Genomic DNA, 18,675 nt, shown 5'->3' with positions numbered 1-18,675 from the left:
TCAACAACCAGCAAACGTTAAACCGCCCACCGCGTAACACCTGCAGCCTCTCCACCCTCAAGGTCCCGCCACCCTCTCTGTTTGCTAACCTTACCCCTGACTGCAAACCCGTCGCTACCAAAAGCAGGCGGTATAGCGCCGGGGACAGAGCCTTCATTAGCTCTGAGGTGCGGCGCCTCCTGAAAGAGGGCATTATCGAGGGGAGCAGCAGCCCCTGGCGTGCCCAGGTCGTAGTCGTAAAGACCGGCGATAAAAACCGCCTGGTCATCGACTACAGCCAGACCATAAACAGATATACCCAGCTGGACGCATACCCCCTCCCCCGCATATCTGACATGGTCAATCAGATTGCACAGTATAAAGTATTCTCGACCATCGACCTGAAGTCGGCCTACCACCAACTCCCTATCCACCCTGAGGACCGCCAGTATACCGCCTTCGAGGCGAATGGGCGCCTATACCACTTCCTTAGGGTCCCCTTCGGTGTCACTAATGGGGTCTCGGTCTTCCAAAGGGAGATGGACCAGATGGTTGACCAGAACGAACTGCAGGCTACATTCCCCTACCTAGATAACGTCACTATCTGCGGCCGCGACCAGCAGGAACATGACGCGAATCTGGAGAAATTCCTCCGTACGGCCCAACGGCTGAACCTCACCTACAATAAGGAGAAATGCGTGTTTAACACCACGCGCCTTGCCATCCTCGGCTGCGTAGTGGAGAACGGAATCATCGGCCCCGACCCAGAAAGAATGCGCCCCCTCATGGAGCTACCCCTCCCCCACTGCCCTAAAGCACTTAGGAGAACCCTGGGGCTTTTCGCCTACTATGCCCAATGGGTACCCAATTACGCGGACAAAGCCAGACCCCTCCTGAAAGCCACTTCCTTCCCCCTCACGGAGGAGGCGTGCGCGGCCTTCTCCCTCATTAAGGGAGACATAGCCAAGGCCACGATGCACGCAGTGGACGAGTCCATCCCCTTTCAGGTGGAGAGCGACGCCTCCGACTTCGCCTTAGCCGCCACCCTAAACCAGGAGGGGAGGCCAGTGGCCTTCTTCTCAAGGACCCTACAGGGCCCCGAGATCCGACATTCGTCGGTCGAGAAAGAGGCCCAGGCGATCGTGGAGGCAGTACGGCGCTGGAGGCACTACCTGGCAGGCAAACGATTTACCCTCCTCACCGACCAGCGTTCGGTGGCTTTCATGTTTAATAACAAGCTGAAGGGCAAAATCAAGAATGACAAGATTTTGAGATGGAGAATCGAGCTCTCCACCTACGATTATGAGATCTTGTACCGGCCAGGCAAGCTGAACGAATCCCCTGATGCCCTTTCACGAATGACATGCGCCAGCGCGCATATCGATAGGCTTCAGACCCTCCACGACCAGCTCTGCCACCCCGGAGTCACCAGACTCTACCATTTCATTAAGGCCCGCAACCTGACCTACTCCATCGAGGAGGTCAGGACCATGACCAGGAACTGCCAGACCTGTGCGGAGTGCAAACCGCACTTCTATAGGCCGGACCGAGCAAGCCTGATCAAGGCCACCCGCCCCTTCGAGCGCCTGAGCATCGACTTTAAGGGGCCCCTCCCGTCCTCTGACCGTAATGTGTACTTCCTCAACATCGTTGATGAGTACTCCCGTTTCCCCTTTGCCTTCCCCTGCCCCGACATGACCAGTAGCACGGTCATTAAGTGCCTGAATGCCCTCTTCGCCTTGTTCGGGTTCCCGAACTATATACACAGCGACCGGGGCTCCTCCTTCATGAGCGAGGAACTCCGGCAATTCCTCCTAGAGAGAGGTATTGCAGCAAGCAGGACCACCAGCTACAACCCCAGAGGTAACGGTCAGGTGGAAAGAGAGAACGCGACGGTATGGAAGGCCGTCCTCTTAGCCTTAAAGTCTAAGGGCCTCCCAACCTCCCGCTGGCAAGAAGTCCTCCCGACAGCGCTGCACTCCATCCGGTCATTACTTTGCACGGCCACTAACACCACCCCCCATGAACGAATGTTCGTTTTCCCCAGGAAGTCGACTACGGGAACCACTCTACCAACCTGGCTGACCGCCCCGGGGCCGGTCTGGCTGCGGAAACACGTGAGGACCCATAAAACGGACCCCCTGGTCGAGAGGGTGAACCTCCTGCACGCCAACCCCCAGTACGCCTACGTGGCGTACCCAGACGGGCGGGAGGACACTGTCTCCCTACGAGACCTCGCACCCTCAGCCGATCCGGAAACACCGCCACCACCCCCCCCAACCTCAGTCCAGGTAGACGGCATGCCGGAACCCCACGAGCCCTCGCCGACCACGCAAACACCAGCATCAACACCGGATAAGGCACCAGCACCGGATAAGGCAACACCACCGCTGCGGCGATCGGAGAGGCTTACGAAGCCTCCGGACAGACTGACCTACCAGAATTGGTAGTACACTTCACCCCGCCGGACTTAATTCTAAACAAGGGGTGAATGTGGTAAACCACGTTCACTATCGTTAGCACTGTTCACCACTGTTCGTTATAACTGTTATTTAGTCAATAAAAACCTTTAGTCACCTTCGTAACTCTTCGCCTTTTATTGGAGGAATTGATAGGTATATCAACCCCTTCCAGCCTCCACTCCTCTAACACTGGATCTGTCTTCACCCCTTCCAGCCTCCACTCCTCCAACACTGGATCTGTCTTCACCCCTTCCAGCCTTCGCTTCTCTAACACTGGATCTGTCTTCACCACTTCCAGCCTTCGCTCCTCTAACACTGGATCTGTCTTCACTTCTTCCAGCCACTACTCCTCTAACACTGGATCTGTCTTCTCCACTTCCAGCCTTCGCTCCTCTAACACTGGATCTGTCTTCACCCCTTCCAGCCTCCACTCCTCTAACACTGGATCTGTCTTCACCCCTTCCAGTCTTCGCTCCTCCAACACTGGATCTGTCTTCACCCCTTCCAGCCTCCACTCCTCTAACACTGGATGTGTCTTCACCCCTTCCACTCTTCGCTCCTCCCACACTGGATCTGTCTTCACCCCTTCCAGCATCCACTCCTCTAACACTGGATCTGTCTTCACCCCTTCCAGCCACTACTCCTCTAACACTGGATTTGTCTTCACCACTTCCAGCCTCCACTCCTCTAACACTGGATCTGTCTTCATCCCTTCCAGCCTCCACTCCTCTAACACTGGATCTGTCTTCACCCCTTCCAGCCTCCACTCCTCTAACACTGGATCTGTCTTCACCCCTTCCTGCCTCCACTCCTCTAATACTGGATTTGTCCTCACCCCTTCCAGCCTCCACTCCTCCAACACTGGATCTGTCTTCACTCGTTCCAGCCTTCGCTCCTCTAACACTGGATCTGTCTTCACCCCATTCAGCCTCATCTCCTCTAACACTGGATCTGTCTTCACCCCTTCCAGCCTTCGCTCCTCTAACACTGGATCTGTCTTCACCCCTTCCAGCCTTCGCTCCTCCAACACTGGATCTGTCTTCACCCCTTCCAGCCTCCACTCCTCTAACACTGGATCTGTCTTCACCCCTTCCAGCCTTCTCTCCTCTAACACTGGATCTGTCATCACCCCTTGCAGCCTCCTCTCCTCTAACACTGGATCTGTCTTCACCCCTTCCAGCCTTCACTCCTCTAACACTGGATCTGTCTTCACCCCTTCCAGCCTTCGCTCCTCTAACACTGGATCTGTCTTCAGCTCTTCCAGCCTCCACTTCTCTAACACTGGATCTGCCTTCACACCTTCCAGCCTCCACTCCTCTAACACTGGATCTGACTTCACCCTTTCCAGCCTCCACTCCTCTAACACTGGATCTGTCTTCACCCCTTCCAGCCTCCTCTCCTCTAACACTGGATCTGTCTTCACCCCTTCCAGCCTTCACTCCTCTAACACTGGATCTGTCTTCACCCCTTCCAGCCTTCGCTCCTCTAACACTGCATCTGCCTTCACCCCTTCCAGCCTCCTCTCCTCTAACACTGGATCTGTCTTCACCCCTTCCAGCCTTCGCTCCTCTAACACTGTATCTGTCTTCACCCCTTCCAGCCTTCGCTCCTCCAACACTGGATCTGTCTTCACCCCTTCCAGCCTCCACTCCTCCAACACTGGATCTGTCTTCACCCCTTCCAGCCTCCACTCCTCTAACGCTGGATCTGTCTTCACCCCTTCCAACCTCCACTCCTCCAACACTGGATCTGTCTTCACCCCTTCCAGCCTTCGCTCCTCTAACACTGGATCTGTCTTCACCCCTTCCAGCCTCCACTCCTCTAACACTGCATCTGTCTCCACCCATTCCAGCCTCCACTCCTCCAACACTGGATCTGTCTTCACTCGTTCCAGCCTTCGCTCCTCTAACACTGGATCTGACTTCACCCCTTCCAGCCTCCACTCCTCTAACACTGGATCTGTCTTCACCCCCTCCAGCCTCCACTCCTCTAACACTGGATCTGTCTTCACCCCTTCCAGCCTCCACTCCTCTAACACTGGATCTGTCTTCACCCCTTCCTGCCTCCACTCCTGTAACACTGGATTTGTCATCACCCCTTCCAGCCTCCACTCCTCCAACACTGGATCTGTCTTCACTCATTCCAGCCTTCACTCCTCCAACACTGGATCTGTCTTCACCCCTTCCAGCCTCCACACCTCTAACACTGGATCTGTCTTCACCCCTTCCAGCCTCCACTCCTCTAACACTGGATCTGTCTTCACCCCATCCAGCCACCACTCCTCCAACACTGGATCTGTCTTCACCCCTTCCAGCCTTCGCTCCTCTAACACTGGATCTGTCTTCACCCCTTCCAGCCTCCACTCCTCCAACACTGGATCTGTCTTCACCCCTTCCAGCCTTCGCTCCTCTAACACTGGATCTGTCTTCACCCCTTCCAGCCTCCTCTCCTCTAACACTGGATCTGTCTTCACCCCTTCCAGCCTCCACTCCTCCAACACTGGATCAGTCTTCACCCCTTCCAGCCTTCGCTCCTCTAACAATGGATCTGTCTTCATCCCTTCCAGCCTCCACTCCTCTAACACTGGATCTGTCTTCACCCCTTCCAGCCTCCACTCCTCTAACAATGGGTCTGTCTTCATCCCTTCCAGCCTCCACTCCTCTAACACTGGATCTGTCTTCACCCCTTCCAGCCTCCACTCCTCCAACACTGGATCTGTCTTCACCCCTTCCAGCCTTCGCTCCTCTAACACTGGATCTGTCTTCACCCCTTCCAGCCTCCTCTCCTCTAACACTTGATCTGTCTTCACCACTTCCAGCCTTCGCTCCTCTAACACTGGACCTGTCTTCACCTCTTCCAGCCTCCACTCCTCTAACACTGGATCTGTCTTCATCCCTTCCAGCCTCCACTCCTCCAACACTGGATCTGTCTTCACCACTTCCAGCCTTCGCTCCTCTAACACTGGATCTGTCTTCACCCCTTCCAGCCTTCGCTCCTCCAACACTGGATCTGTCTTCACCCCTTCCAGCCTCTACTCCTCTAACACTGGATCTGTCTTCACCGCTTTCAGCCACCACTCCTCTAACACTGGATTTGTCTTCACCCCTTCCAGCCTTCACTCCTCCAACACTGGATCTGTCTTCACCCCTTCCAGCCTCCACTCCTCTAACACTGGATCTGTCTTCACCCCTTCAGCCTCCACTCCTCTAACACTGGATCAGTCTTCACCCCTTCCAGCCTCCACTCCTCTAACACTGAATTGTCTTCACCCCTTCCAGCCACCACTCCTCCAACACTGGATCTGTCTTCACCCCTTCCAGCCTTCGCTCCTCTAACACTGGATCTGTCTTCACCTCTTCCAGCCTCCATTCCTCTAACACTGGATCTGTCTTCACCCCTTCCAGCCTCCTCTCCTCTAACACTGAATCTGTCTTCACCCCTTCCAGCCTTCGCTCCTGTAACACTGGATCTGTCTTCACCCCTTCCAGCCTCCTCTCCTCTAACACTGGATCTGTCTTCACCCCTTCCAGCCTTCGCTCCTCTAACACTGGATCTGTCTTCACCCCTTCCAGTCTTCGCTCCTCCAACACTGGATCTGTCTTCACCCCTTCCAGCCTCCACTCCTCCAACACTTGATCTGTCTTCACCCGTTCCAGCCTCCACTCCTCCAACACTGGATCTGTCTTTACCACTTCCACCCTCCACTCCTCCAACACTGGATCTGTCTTCACCCCTTCCAGCCTTCGCTCCTCTAACACTGGGTCTGTCTTCACCCCTTCCAGCCTTCGCTCCTCTAATACTGGATCTGTCTTCACCTCTTCCAGCCTCCATTCCTCTAACACTGGACCTGTCTTCACCCCTTCCAGCCTGCACTCCTCTAACACTGGACCTGTCTTCACCCCTTCCAGCCTCCACTCCTCTAACACTGGACCTGTCTTCACCCCTTCCAGCCTGCACTCCTCTAACACTGGATCTGTCTTCACCCCTTCCAGCCTCCACTCCTCTAACACTGGATCTGTCTTCACCCCTTCCAGCCTCCACTCCTCTAACACTGGATCTGTCTTCACCCCTTCCAGCCACCACTCCTCCAACACTGGATCTGTCTTCACCCCTTCCAGCCTCCACTCCTCTAACACTGGATCTGTCTTCACCCCTTCCAGCCTGCTCTCCTCTAACACTGGATCTGTCTTCACCCCTTCCAGCCTCCACTCCTCTAACACTGGATCTGTCTTCACCCCTTCCAGCCTCCACTCCTCCAACACTGGATCTGTCTTCACCCCTTCCAGCCTTCGCTCCTCTAACACTGGATCTGTCTTCACCCCTTCCAGCCTCCCCTCCTCTAACACTGGTTCTATCTTCACCCCTTCCAGCCTCCACTCCTCCAACACTGGATCTGTGTTCACTCCTTCCAGCCTCCACTCCTCTAACACTGGATCTGTCTTCACCCCTTCCAGCCTCCACTTCTCTAACACTGGATCTGTCTTCACCCCTTCCAGTCTTTGCTCCTCCAACACTGGATCTGTCTTCACCCCTTCCAGCCTCCACTCCTCTAACACTGGATGTGTCTTCACCCCTTCCACTCTTTGCTCCTCCAACACTGGATCTGTCTTCACCACTTCCAGCCTCCACTCCTCTAACACTGGATCTGTCTTCACCCCTTCCAGCCACTACTCCTCTAACACTGGATTTGTCTTCACCCCTTCCAGCCTCCACTCCTCTAACACTGGATCTGTCTTCACCTCTTCCAGCCTCCATTCCTCTAACACTGGACCTGTCTTCACCCCTTCCAGCCTGCACTCCTCTAACACTGGACCTGTCTTCACCCCTTCCAGCCTCCACTCCTCTAACACTGGACCTGTCTTCACCCCTTCCAGCCTCCACTCCTCTAACACTGGATCTGTCTTCACCCCTTCCAGCCTCCACTCCTCTAACACTGGATCTGTCTTCACCCCTTCCAGCCACCACTCCTCCAACACTGGATCTGTCTTCACCCCTTCCAGCCTCCACTCCTCTAACACTGGATCTGTCTTCACCCCTTCCAGCCTGCTCTCCTCTAACACTGGATCTGTCTTCACCCCTTCCAGCCTCCACTCCTCTAACACTGGATCTGTCTTCACCCCTTCCAGCCTCCACTCCTCCAACACTGGATCTGTCTTCACCCCTTCCAGCCTTCGCTCCTCTAACACTGGATCTGTCTTCACCCCTTCCAGCCTCCCCTCCTCTAACACTGGTTCTATCTTCACCCCTTCCAGCCTCCACTCCTCCAACACTGGATCTGTGTTCACTCCTTCCAGCCTCCTCTCCTCTAACACTGGATCTGTCTTCACCCCTTCCAGCCTCCACTTCTCTAACACTGGATCTGTCTTCACCCCTTCCAGTCTTTGCTCCTCCAACACTGGATCTGTCTTCACCCCTTCCAGCCTCCACTCCTCTAACACTGGATGTGTCTTCACCCCTTCCACTCTTTGCTCCTCCAACACTGGATCTGTCTTCACCACTTCCAGCCTCCACTCCTCTAACACTGGATCTGTCTTCACCCCTTCCAGCCACTACTCCTCTAACACTGGATTTGTCTTCACCCCTTCCAGCCTCCACTCCTCTAACACTGGATCTGTCTTCACCCCTTCCAGCCTCCACTCCTCTAACACTGGATCTGTCTTCACCCCTTCCAGCCTCCACTCCTCTAACACTGGATCTGTCTTCACCCCTTCCAGCCTCCACTCCTCTAACACTGGATCTGTCTTCACCCCTTCCTGCCTCCACTCCTCTAACACTGGATCTGTCTTCACTTCTTCCAGCCTCCATTCCTCTAACACTGGATCAGTCTTCACCCCTTCCAGCCTCCTCTCCTCTAACACTGGATCTGTCTTCACCCCTTCCAGCCTCCACTCCTCCAACACTGGATCTGTCTTCACTCCTTCCGGCCTCCATTCCTCTAACACTGGATCTGTCTTCACCCCTTCCAGCCTCCACTCCTCTAACACTGGATCTGTCTTCACCCCTTCCAGCCTCCACTCCTCCAACACTGCATCTGCCTTCACCCCTTCCAGCCTCCTCTCCTCTAACACTGGATCTGTCTTCACCCCTTCCAGCCTTCGCTCCTCTAACACTGGATCTGTCTTCACTCCTTCCGGCCTCCATTCCTCTAACACTGGATCTGTCTTCACCCCTTCCAGCCTCCACTCCTCTAACACTGGATCTGTCTTCACCCCTTCCAGCCTCCACTCCTCTAACACTGGATCTGTCTTCACCCCTTCCAGCCTCCACTCCTCTAACACTGGATCTGTCTTCACCCCTTCCAGCCTTCGCTCCTCTAACACTGCATCTGCCTTCACCCCTTCCAGCCTCCTCTCCTCTAACACTGGATCTGTCTTCACCCCTTCCAGCCTTCGCTCCTCTAACACTGGAACTGTCTTCACCCCTTCCAGCCTTCGCTCCTCCAACACTGGATCTGTCTTCACCCCTTCCAGCCTCCACTCCTCCAACACTGGATCTGTCTTCACCCCTTCCAGCCTTCGCTCCTCCAACACTGGATCTGTCTTCACCCCTTCCAGCCTTCGCTCCTCTAACGCTGGATCTGTCTTCACCCCTTCCAGCCTCCACTCCTCCAACACTGGATCTCTCTTCACCCCTTCCAGCCTTCGCTCCTCTAACACTGGATCTGTCTTCACCCCTTCCAGCCTCCACTCCTCTAACACTGGATCTGTCTCCACCCATTCCAGCCTCCACTCCTCCAACACTGGATCTGTCTTCACCCCTTCCAGCCTTCTCTCCTCTAATACTGGATCTGTCTTCACCTCTTCCAGCCTCCATTCCTCTAACACTGGATCTGTCTTCACCCCTTCCAGCATCCTCTCCTCTAACACTGGATCTGTCTTCACCCCTTCCAGCCTCCACTCCTCTAACACTGGATCTGTCTTCACCCCTTCCAGCCTTCGCTCCTCTAACATTGGATCTGTCTTCACCCCTTCCAGCCTCCACTCCTCTAACACTGGATCTGTCTTCACCCCTTCCAGCCTTCGCTCCTCTAACACTGGATCTGTCTTCACCCCTTCCAGCCTCCACTCCTCTAACACTGGATCTGTCTTCACCCCTTCCAGCCTTCGCTCCTCTAACATTGGATCTGTCTTCACCCCTTCCAGCCTCCACTCCTCTAACACTGGATTTGTCTCCACCCCTTCCAGCCTTCTCTCCTCTAATACTGGATCTGTCTTCACCTCTTCCAGCCTCCATTCCTCTAACACTGGATCTGTCTTCACCCCTTCCAGCCTCCTCTCCTCTAACACTGGATCTGTCTTCACCCCTTCCAGCCTCCACTCCTCTAACACTGGATCTGTCTTCACCCCTTCCAGCCTTCGCTCCTCTAACACTGGATCTGTCTTCACCCCTTCCAGCCTTCGCTCCTCTAACATTGGATCTGTCTTCACCCCTTCCAGCCTCCACTCCTCTAACACTGGATCTGTCTTAACCCCTTCCAGCCTCCACTCCTCCAACAATGGATCTGTCTTCACCCATTCCAGCCTTCGCTCTTCTAACACTGGATCTGTCTTCACCCCTTCCAGCCTTCGCTCCTCCAACACTGGATCTGTCTTCACCCCTTCCAGCCTCCACTCCTCTAACACTGGATCTGTCTTCACCCCTTTCAGCCACCACTCCTCTAACACTGGATTTGTCTTCACCCCTTCCAGCCTTCACTCCTCTAACACTGGATCTGTCTTCACCCCTTCCAGCCTCCACTCCTCTAACACTGGATCTGTCTTCACCCCTTCCAGCTTCCACTCCTCTAACACTTGATCTGTCTTCACCCCTTCCAGCCTCCACTCCTCCAAGACTGGATCTGTCTTTACCCCTTCCAGCCTCCACTCCTCCAACACTGGATCTGTCTTCACCCCTTCCAGCCTTCGCTCCTCGAACACTGGATTTGTCTTCACCCCTTCTAGCCACCACTCCTCCAACACTGGATCTGTCTTCACCCCTTCCAGCCTTCGCTCCTCCAACACTGGATCTGTCTTCACCCCTTCCAGCCTCCACTCCTCTAACACTGGACCTGTCTTCACCCCTTCCAGCCTCCACTCCTCTTACACTGGATCTGTCTTCAGCCCTTAAAGCCTCCACGCCTCTAACACTGGATCTGTCTTCACCCCTTCCAGCCTCCACTCCTCCGACACTGGATCTGTCTTCACCCCTTCCAGCCTTCGCTTCTCTAACACTGGATCTGTCTTCACCACTTCCAGCCTTCGCTCCTCTAACACTGGATCTGTCTTCACCCCTTCCAGCCTCCACTCCTCTAACACTGGATCTGTCTTCACCCCTTCCAGTCTTCGCTCCTCCAACACTGGATCTGTCTTCACCCCTTCCAGCCTCCACTCCTCTAACACTGGATGTGTCTTCACCCCTTCCAGTCTTCGCTCCTCCAACACTGGATCTGTCTTCACCCCTTCCAGCCTCCACTCCTCTAACACTGGATCTGTCTTCACCCCTTCCAGCCACTTCTCCTCTAACACTGGATTTGTCATCACCCCTTCCAGCCTCCACTCCTCTAACACTGGATCTGTCTTCATCCCTTTCAGCCTCCACTCCTCTAACACTGGATCTGTCTTCACCCCTTCCAGCCTCCACTCCTCTAACACTGGATCTGTCTTCGCACCTTCCTGCCTCCACTCCTCTAACACTGGATTTGTCCTCACCCCTTCCAGCCTCCACTCCTCCAACACTGGATCTGTCTTCACTCGTTCCAGCCTTCGCTCCTCTAACACTGGATCTGTCTTCACCCCTTCCAGCCTCCACTCCTCTAACACTGGATCTGTCTTCACTCCTTCCAGCCTCCACTCCTCCAACACTGGATCTGTCTTCACCCCTTCCAGCCTCGGCTCCTCTAACACTGGATCTGTCTTCACCCCATTCAGCCTCATCTCCTCTAACACTGGATCTGTCTTCACCCCTTCCAGCCTTCGCTCCTCTAACACTGGATCTGTCTTCACCCCTTCCAGCCTCCTCTCCTCTAACACTGGATCTGTCTTCACCCCTTCCAGCCTTCGCTCCTCTAACACTGGATCTGTCTTCACCCCTTCCAGCCTTCGCTCCTCTAACACTGGATCTGTCTTCAGCTCTTCCAGCCTCCACTCCTCTAACACTGGATCTGCCTTCACCCCTTCCAGCCTCCACTCCTCTAACACTGGATCTGACTTCACCCCTTCCAGCCTCCACTCCTCTAACACTGCATCTGTCTTCACCCCCTCCAGCCTCCACTCCTCTGACACTGGATCTGTCTTCACCCCTTCCAGCCTCCACTCCTCTAACACTGGATCTGTCTTCACCCCTTCCTGCCTCCACTCCTGTAACACTGGATTTGTCATCACCCCTTCCAGCCTCCACTCCTCCAACACTGGATCTGTCTTCACTCATTCCAGCCTTCACTCCTCTAACACTGGATCTGTCTTCACCCCTTCCAGCCTCCACTCCTCTAACACTGGATCTGTCTTCACCCCTTCCAGCCTCCACTCCTCTAACACTGGATCTGTCTTCACCCCATCCAGCCACCACTCCTCTAACAATGGGTCTGTCTTCATCCCTTCCAGCCTCCACTCCTCTAACACTGGATCTGTCTTCACCCCTTCCAGCCTCCACTCCTCCAACACTGGATCTGTCTTCACCCCTTCCAGCCTTCGCTCCTCTAACACTGGATCTGTCTTCACCCCTTCCAGCCTTCGCTCCTCTGACACTGGACCTGTCTTCACCTCTTCCAGCCTCCACTCCTCTAACACTGGATCTGTCTTCACCCCTTCCAGCCTCCACTCCTCCAACACTGGATCTGTCTTCACCCCTTCCAGCCTTCGCTCCTCTAACACTGGATCTGTCTTCACCCCTTCCAGCCTTCGCTCCTCCAACACTGGATCTGTCTTCACCCCTTCCAGCCTCCACTCCTCTAACACTGGATCTGTCTTCACCCCTTTCAGCCACCACTCCTCTAACACTGGATTTGTCTTCACCCCTTCCAGCCTTCACTCCTCTAACACTGGATCTGTCTTCACCCCTTCCAGCCTCCACTCCTCTAACACTGGATCTGTCTTCACCCCTTCCAGCCTCCACTCCTCTAACACTGAATTGTCTTCACCCCTTCCAGCCACCACTCCTCCAACACTGGATCTGTCTTCACCCCTTCCAGCCTTCGCTCCTCTAACACTGGATCTGTCTTCACCTCTTCCAGCCTCCACTCCTCTAACACTGGATCTGTCTTCACCCCTTCCAGCCACCACTCCTCCAACACTGGATCTGTCTTCACCCCTTCCAGCCTTCGCTCCTCTAACACTGGATCTGTCTTCACCTCTTCCAGCCTCCATTCCTCTAACACTGGATCTGTCTTCACCCCTTCCAGCCTCCTCTCCTCTAACACTGGATCTGTCTTCACCCCTTCCAGCCTTCGCTCCTCTAACACTGGATCTGTCTTCACCCCTTCCAGTCTTCGCTCCTCCAACACTGGATCTGTCTTCACCCCTTCCAGCCTCCACTCCTCCAACACTTGATCTGTCTTCACCCGTTCCAGCCTCCACTCCTCCAACACTGGATCTGTCTTTACCACTTCCACCCTCCACTCCTCCAACACTGGATCTGTCTTCACCCCTTCCAGCCTTCGCTCCTCTAACACTGGATCTGTCTTCACCCCTTCCAGCCTTCGCTCCTCTAACACTGGATCTGTCTTCACCCCTTCCAGCCTCCTCTCCTCTAACACTGGATCTGTCTTCACCCCTTCCAGCCTTCGCTCCTCTAACACTGGATCTGTCTTCACCCCTTCTAGCCACCACTCCTCCAACACTGGATCTGTCTTCACCCCTTCCAGCCACTACTCCTCTAACACTGGACCTGTCTTCACCCCTTCCAGCCTGCACTCCTCTAACACTGGATCTGTCTTCACCCCTTCCAGCCTCCTCTCCTCTAACACTGGATCTGTCTTCACCCCTTCCAGCCACTACTCCTCTAACACTGGACCTGTCTTCACCCCTTCCAGCCTCCACTCCTCTAACACTGGTTCTGTCTTCACCCCTTCCAGCCTCCACTCCTCCAACACTGGATCTGTCTTCACCCCTTCCAGCCTTCGCTCCTCTAACACTGGATCTGTCTTCACCCCTTCCAGCCTCCTCTCCTCTAACACTGGTTCTATCTTCACCCCTTCCAGCCTCCACTCCTCCAACACTGGATCTGTGTTCACTCCTTCCAGCCTCCACTCCTCTAACACTGGATCTGTCTTCACCCCTTCCAGCCTCCACTTCTCTAACACTGGATCTGTCTTCACCCCTTCCAGTCTTTGCTCCTCCAACACTGGATCTGTCTTCACCCCTTCCAGCCTCCACTCCTCTAACACTGGATGTGTCTTCAACCCTTCCACTCTTTGCTCCTCCAACACTGGATCTGTCTTCACCCCTTCCAGCCTCCACTCCTCTAACACTGGATCTGTCTTCACCCCTTCCAGCCACTACTCCTCTAACACTGGATTTGTCTTCACCCCTTCCAGCCTCCACTCCTCTAACACTGGATCTGTCTTCATCCATTCCAGCCTCCACTCCTCTAACACTGGATCTGTCTTCACCCCTTCCAGCCTCCACTCCTCTAACACTGGATCTGTCTTCTCCCCTTCCAGCCTCCACTCCTCTAACACTGGATCTGTCTTCACCCCTTCCTGCCTCCACTCCTCTAACACTGGATTTGTCTTCACCCCTTCCAGCCACCACTCCTCCAACACTGGATCTGTCTCCACCCCTTCCAGCCTTCTCTCCTCTAACACTGGATCTGTCTTCACCTCTTCCAGCCTCCATTCCTCTAACACTGGATCAGTCTTCACCCCTTCCAGCCTCCTCTCCTCTAACACTGGATCTGTCTTCACCCCTTCCAGCCTCCACTCCTCCAACACTGGATCTGTCTTCACTCCTTCCGGCCTCCATTCCTCTAACACTGGATCTGTCTTCACCCCTTCCAGCCTCCACTCCTCTAACACTGGATCTGTCTTCACACCTTCCAGCCTTCGCTCCTCTAACACTGCATCTGCCTTCACCCCTTCCAGCCTCCTCTCCTCTAACACTGGATCTGTCTTCACCCCTTCCAGCCTTCGCTCCTCTAACACTGATTCTGTCTTCACCCCTTCCAGCCTTCGCTCCTCCAACACTGGATCTGTCTTCACCGCTTCCAGCCTCCACTCCTCCAACACTGGATCTGTCTTCACCCCTTCCAGCCTCCACTCCTCTAACGCTGGATCTGTCTTCACCCCTTCCAGCCTCCACTCCTCCAACACTGGATCTGTCTTCACCCCTTCCAGCCTTCGCTCCTCTAACACTGGATCTCTCTTCACCCCTTCCAGCCTCCACTCCTCTAACACTGGATCTGTCTCCACCCATTCCAGCCTCCACTCCTCCAACACTGGACCTGTCTTCACCCCTTCCAGCCTTCTCTCCTCTAATACTGGATCTGTCTTCACCTCTTCCAGCCTCCTCTCCTCTAACACTGGATCTGTCTTCACCCCTTCCAGCCTTCGCTCCTCTAACACTGGATCTGTCTTCACCTCTTCCAGCCTCCTCTCCTCTAACACTGGATCTGTCTTCACCCCTTCCAGCCTTCGCTCCTCTAACACTGGATCTGTCTTCACCCCTTCCAGCCTCCACTCCTCTAACACTGGATCTGTCTTCACCCCTTCCAGCCTTCGCTCCTCTAACACTGGATCTGTCTTCACCCCTTCCAGCCTTCGCTCCTCTAACACTGGATCTGTCTTCACCCCTTCCAGCCTCCACTCCTCCAACACTGGATGTGTCTTCACCCCTTCCAGCCTCCACTCCTCTCACACTGGATCTATCTTCACCCCTTCTAGCCACCACTCCTCTAACACTGTATCTGTCTTCACCCCTTCCAGCCTTCGCTCCTCCAACACTGGATCTGTCTTCACCCCTTCCAGCCTCCACTCCTCCAACACTGGATGTGTCTTCACCCCTTCCAGCCTCCTCTCCTCTAACACTGGATCTGTCTTCACCCCTTCCAGCCTTCGCTCCTCTAATACTGGATCTGTCTTCACCTCTTCCAGCCTCCATTCCTCTAACACTGGATCTGCCTTCACCCCTTCCAGCCTCCTCTCCTCTAACACTGGATCTGTCTTCACCCCTTCCAGCCTTCGCTCTTCCAACACTGGATCTGTCTTCACCCCTTCCAGCCTCCACTCCTCTAACACTGGATCTGTCTTCATCCCTTCCAGCCTTCGCTCCTCTAACACTGGATCTGTCTTCACCTCTTCCAGCCTCCTCTCCTCTAACACTGGATCTGTCTTCACCCCTTCCAGCCTTCGCTCTTCCAACACTGGATCTGTCTTCACCCCTTCCAGCCTCCACTCCTCTAACACTGGATCTGTCTTCATCCCTTCCAGCCTTCGCTCCTCTAACACTGGATCTGTCTTCACCTCTTCCAGCCTCCACTCCTCTAACACTGGATCTGTCTTCACCCCTTCCAGCCTCCACTCCTCTAACACTGGATCTGTCTTCACTCCTTCCAACCTCCACTCCTCCAACACTGGATCTGTCTTCACCCCTTCCAGCCTCCAGTCCTCTAACGCTGGAACTCTCTGCTGTGAGTGCTGGGCCAATTGAAACTTTCAAGCCTGATATCGATGGAGTTTTGTTGGAGAAGGCTATCAAGGGATATGGAGCAAAGACGGGTAATTGGGGCTGAGGTCCAGACCAGCCATGATCTAAATGAGGGGCTGAGTGGACCACTCCTGTGTTCCTATACCTGTCGGCAAACACCCCACACTTTCAAAGAGCCGGCACAGGCTCAATGGGCCGAATGGCCTCCTTCTGTATGACTCTATCTCGGCTTCTCAATATAATTTACAACCTTTTGCAGCCAGTCACAGAGTGATACATTCCACGCTTGCCTGGCTAGCTCTCGTCGGTTTGCAAAACAATCCAAGCCCTGCCTTAGCAACGGGTGATGTTAGCAGATGAATGTTTAACGCAGTCGTATGATCTTCCTCTGCATTTTAATGCAGGCAGTAATCTGCTCATTTCAAAGGGTTAGCGGCTCCGGAGAGGCGTCACAACAATATGCTAATTGTTTGCCCATCAATATCGAAGATTTGTCATTTGGGAGCCAGTAAGTGTTAAAGCTCCTGCTCCTATTTCTCATGTTCTTATGATCTTAAGGATCGTAGCATAATGGTTATGTTAAGGTAACACCATAAGCTGTGTCAGCTGTGGCTCCGTGGGTAGCGCTCTTGCCTGCTGAGTCAGAAGGTTGTGTGTTCACAGTCCCCACTCAGAGACTTGAGCGCAAAAATCGAGGCTGACACTCCCAGTGCAGTGCTGAGGGAGTGCTGCACTGTCGGAGGTGCCGTCTTTCAGATGAGACATTAAACCGAGGCCCCGTCTGCTCGCTCGGGTGGACGTAAAAGATCCCGTGGCCACTATTTCGAAGAAGAGCAGGGGAGTTCTCCCCGGTGTCCTGGCCAATATTTATCCCTCAATCAACATCACGAAAAACAGATTATCTGGTCATTATCACATTGCTGTTTGTGGGAGCTTGCTGTGCGCAAATTGGCTGCTGAGGTTCCTACATTATAACAGTGAGTACGGAGGGGAGTGCCGCACCGTCAGAGGTGCCGTCTTTCAGAGCTGTTCAGTTGTCAAGGTGACGCGAGGTGGGCAAGCAGTGTGCAGCCCTTGCCAAGTCTTTGACACAGCCCAAGAATAAATGAAATAAATTGACCAAAACGAGAGTTTAACTTTCAAGATGGTGGGGGGGGTGGGGGGCAGAGGGGGGTGGGGAAGAAGGAAATTGAAGAAGGAGCATACATTTTCTTGAGAAAACATTAAGCGTTGCCACGGCAGCAGCTGCTCGTAGACTCTCTGCGGAGGTCCGGGAGAAGTCAATCGTCAGCTGAGAAAATGATGGGCAGCCACCTGCTGCGGCCTGTCGAAGCATAATTGCAAAAATCCACATTGCAGAGAGAGTACTTGGACGATGAAATGTGATGTTTTGCCGATGTGGCAGCTTAATGGATAAGCCTGGAATTTATTTTGCAAGGTGAGGTATTTTTTCATCGGGACAGACTTTTCTCGACTCATCAGCCTGATCCCCTCCTTTTTTTTAAAACTCATTAGTCACGGCGATATTGAATTCAGAAGAATCGGACAGGATGCTGGGCACTGAGAGAGGTGGGGGTGGGGGGGGAATGGGGATTGAAACTATAACGGTGTAATGTCCGTAACGACTGCATCTGTGAGTTTGCGTGGAAGAGGATAATGTAATTTCATACACATTAATTACTAACTGCAATTTCAACCCCATTGTCTTTCTGGTGCAGCCATGGCTCTCGGCGTGCTTTTACCAGAGTGGCTTACCAATATCGGCACATTACTGGGGTACGGCAGCCATAGTGGCTACGGTATAACCAAAGAAAATACTGGAAAATCTCAGCAGGCCAGGCAACATCTGTGGAGAGAGAAATAGAGTCAACGTTTCAGGTCGAAACCCTTTGTCAAGACTGAAAAAGCACAGGAAATGAAACAGATTAAAAGGCCAGTTTTGGGGCTGGGAGAGAAATAAAGAGAAGCATAGAAACATAGAAGATAGGAGCAGGAGTCGGCCATTCGGCCCCTCGAGCCTGCTCCGCCATTCAATGCGATCATGGCTGATCATCCAAATTCAGTAATAACAACAGAAAACGCTGGAAATACTCAGCAGGCCAGGCAGCATCCGTGGAGAGAGAAACAGAGTTAATGTTTCAGGTCTGGGACCCTTCATCAGAACTGGAAAAAGCTGGAGATGGAACAGATATTAAGCAGGTGCAGAGACAGGGGGGGCGCGGAGGTTAGGAGGGGAGGAAGGAATAGAAAGAACATCCTGTACTTTTGTAAGAGGCAGGAAAGATAAGATGTTGCAAATGGGAATGGCAAAAATCATACTGCATGAAAAATGGGGGCAGGGATAATTATCTGAAATTGTTGAACATTCTCCCAGTTTCTCCGTCTCCGCCGCGTCTGCTCTGACGATGCCACCTTCCATACTAGTGCTTCTGACATGTCTTCCTTTTTCCTCAACCGAGGATTCCCCTCTACCGTGGTTGACACGGCCCTTGACCGTGTCCGTTCTATTTCCCGCACTTCTGCTCTCACCCCTGCCCCTCCCTCCCAGAACCACGATAGGGTTCCCCTTGTCCTCACCTTTCACCCCACCAGCCTCCACATTCAACGGATCATCCTCC

This window comes from Somniosus microcephalus, chromosome 1 (genome assembly GCF_052327205.1).
Source record: "Somniosus microcephalus isolate GS21.2 chromosome 1, FLI_Smic_1.0, whole genome shotgun sequence".
Classification (NCBI taxonomy): domain Eukaryota; kingdom Metazoa; phylum Chordata; class Chondrichthyes; order Squaliformes; family Somniosidae; genus Somniosus; species Somniosus microcephalus.
Note: the sequence above shows the minus strand (reverse complement) of the source record.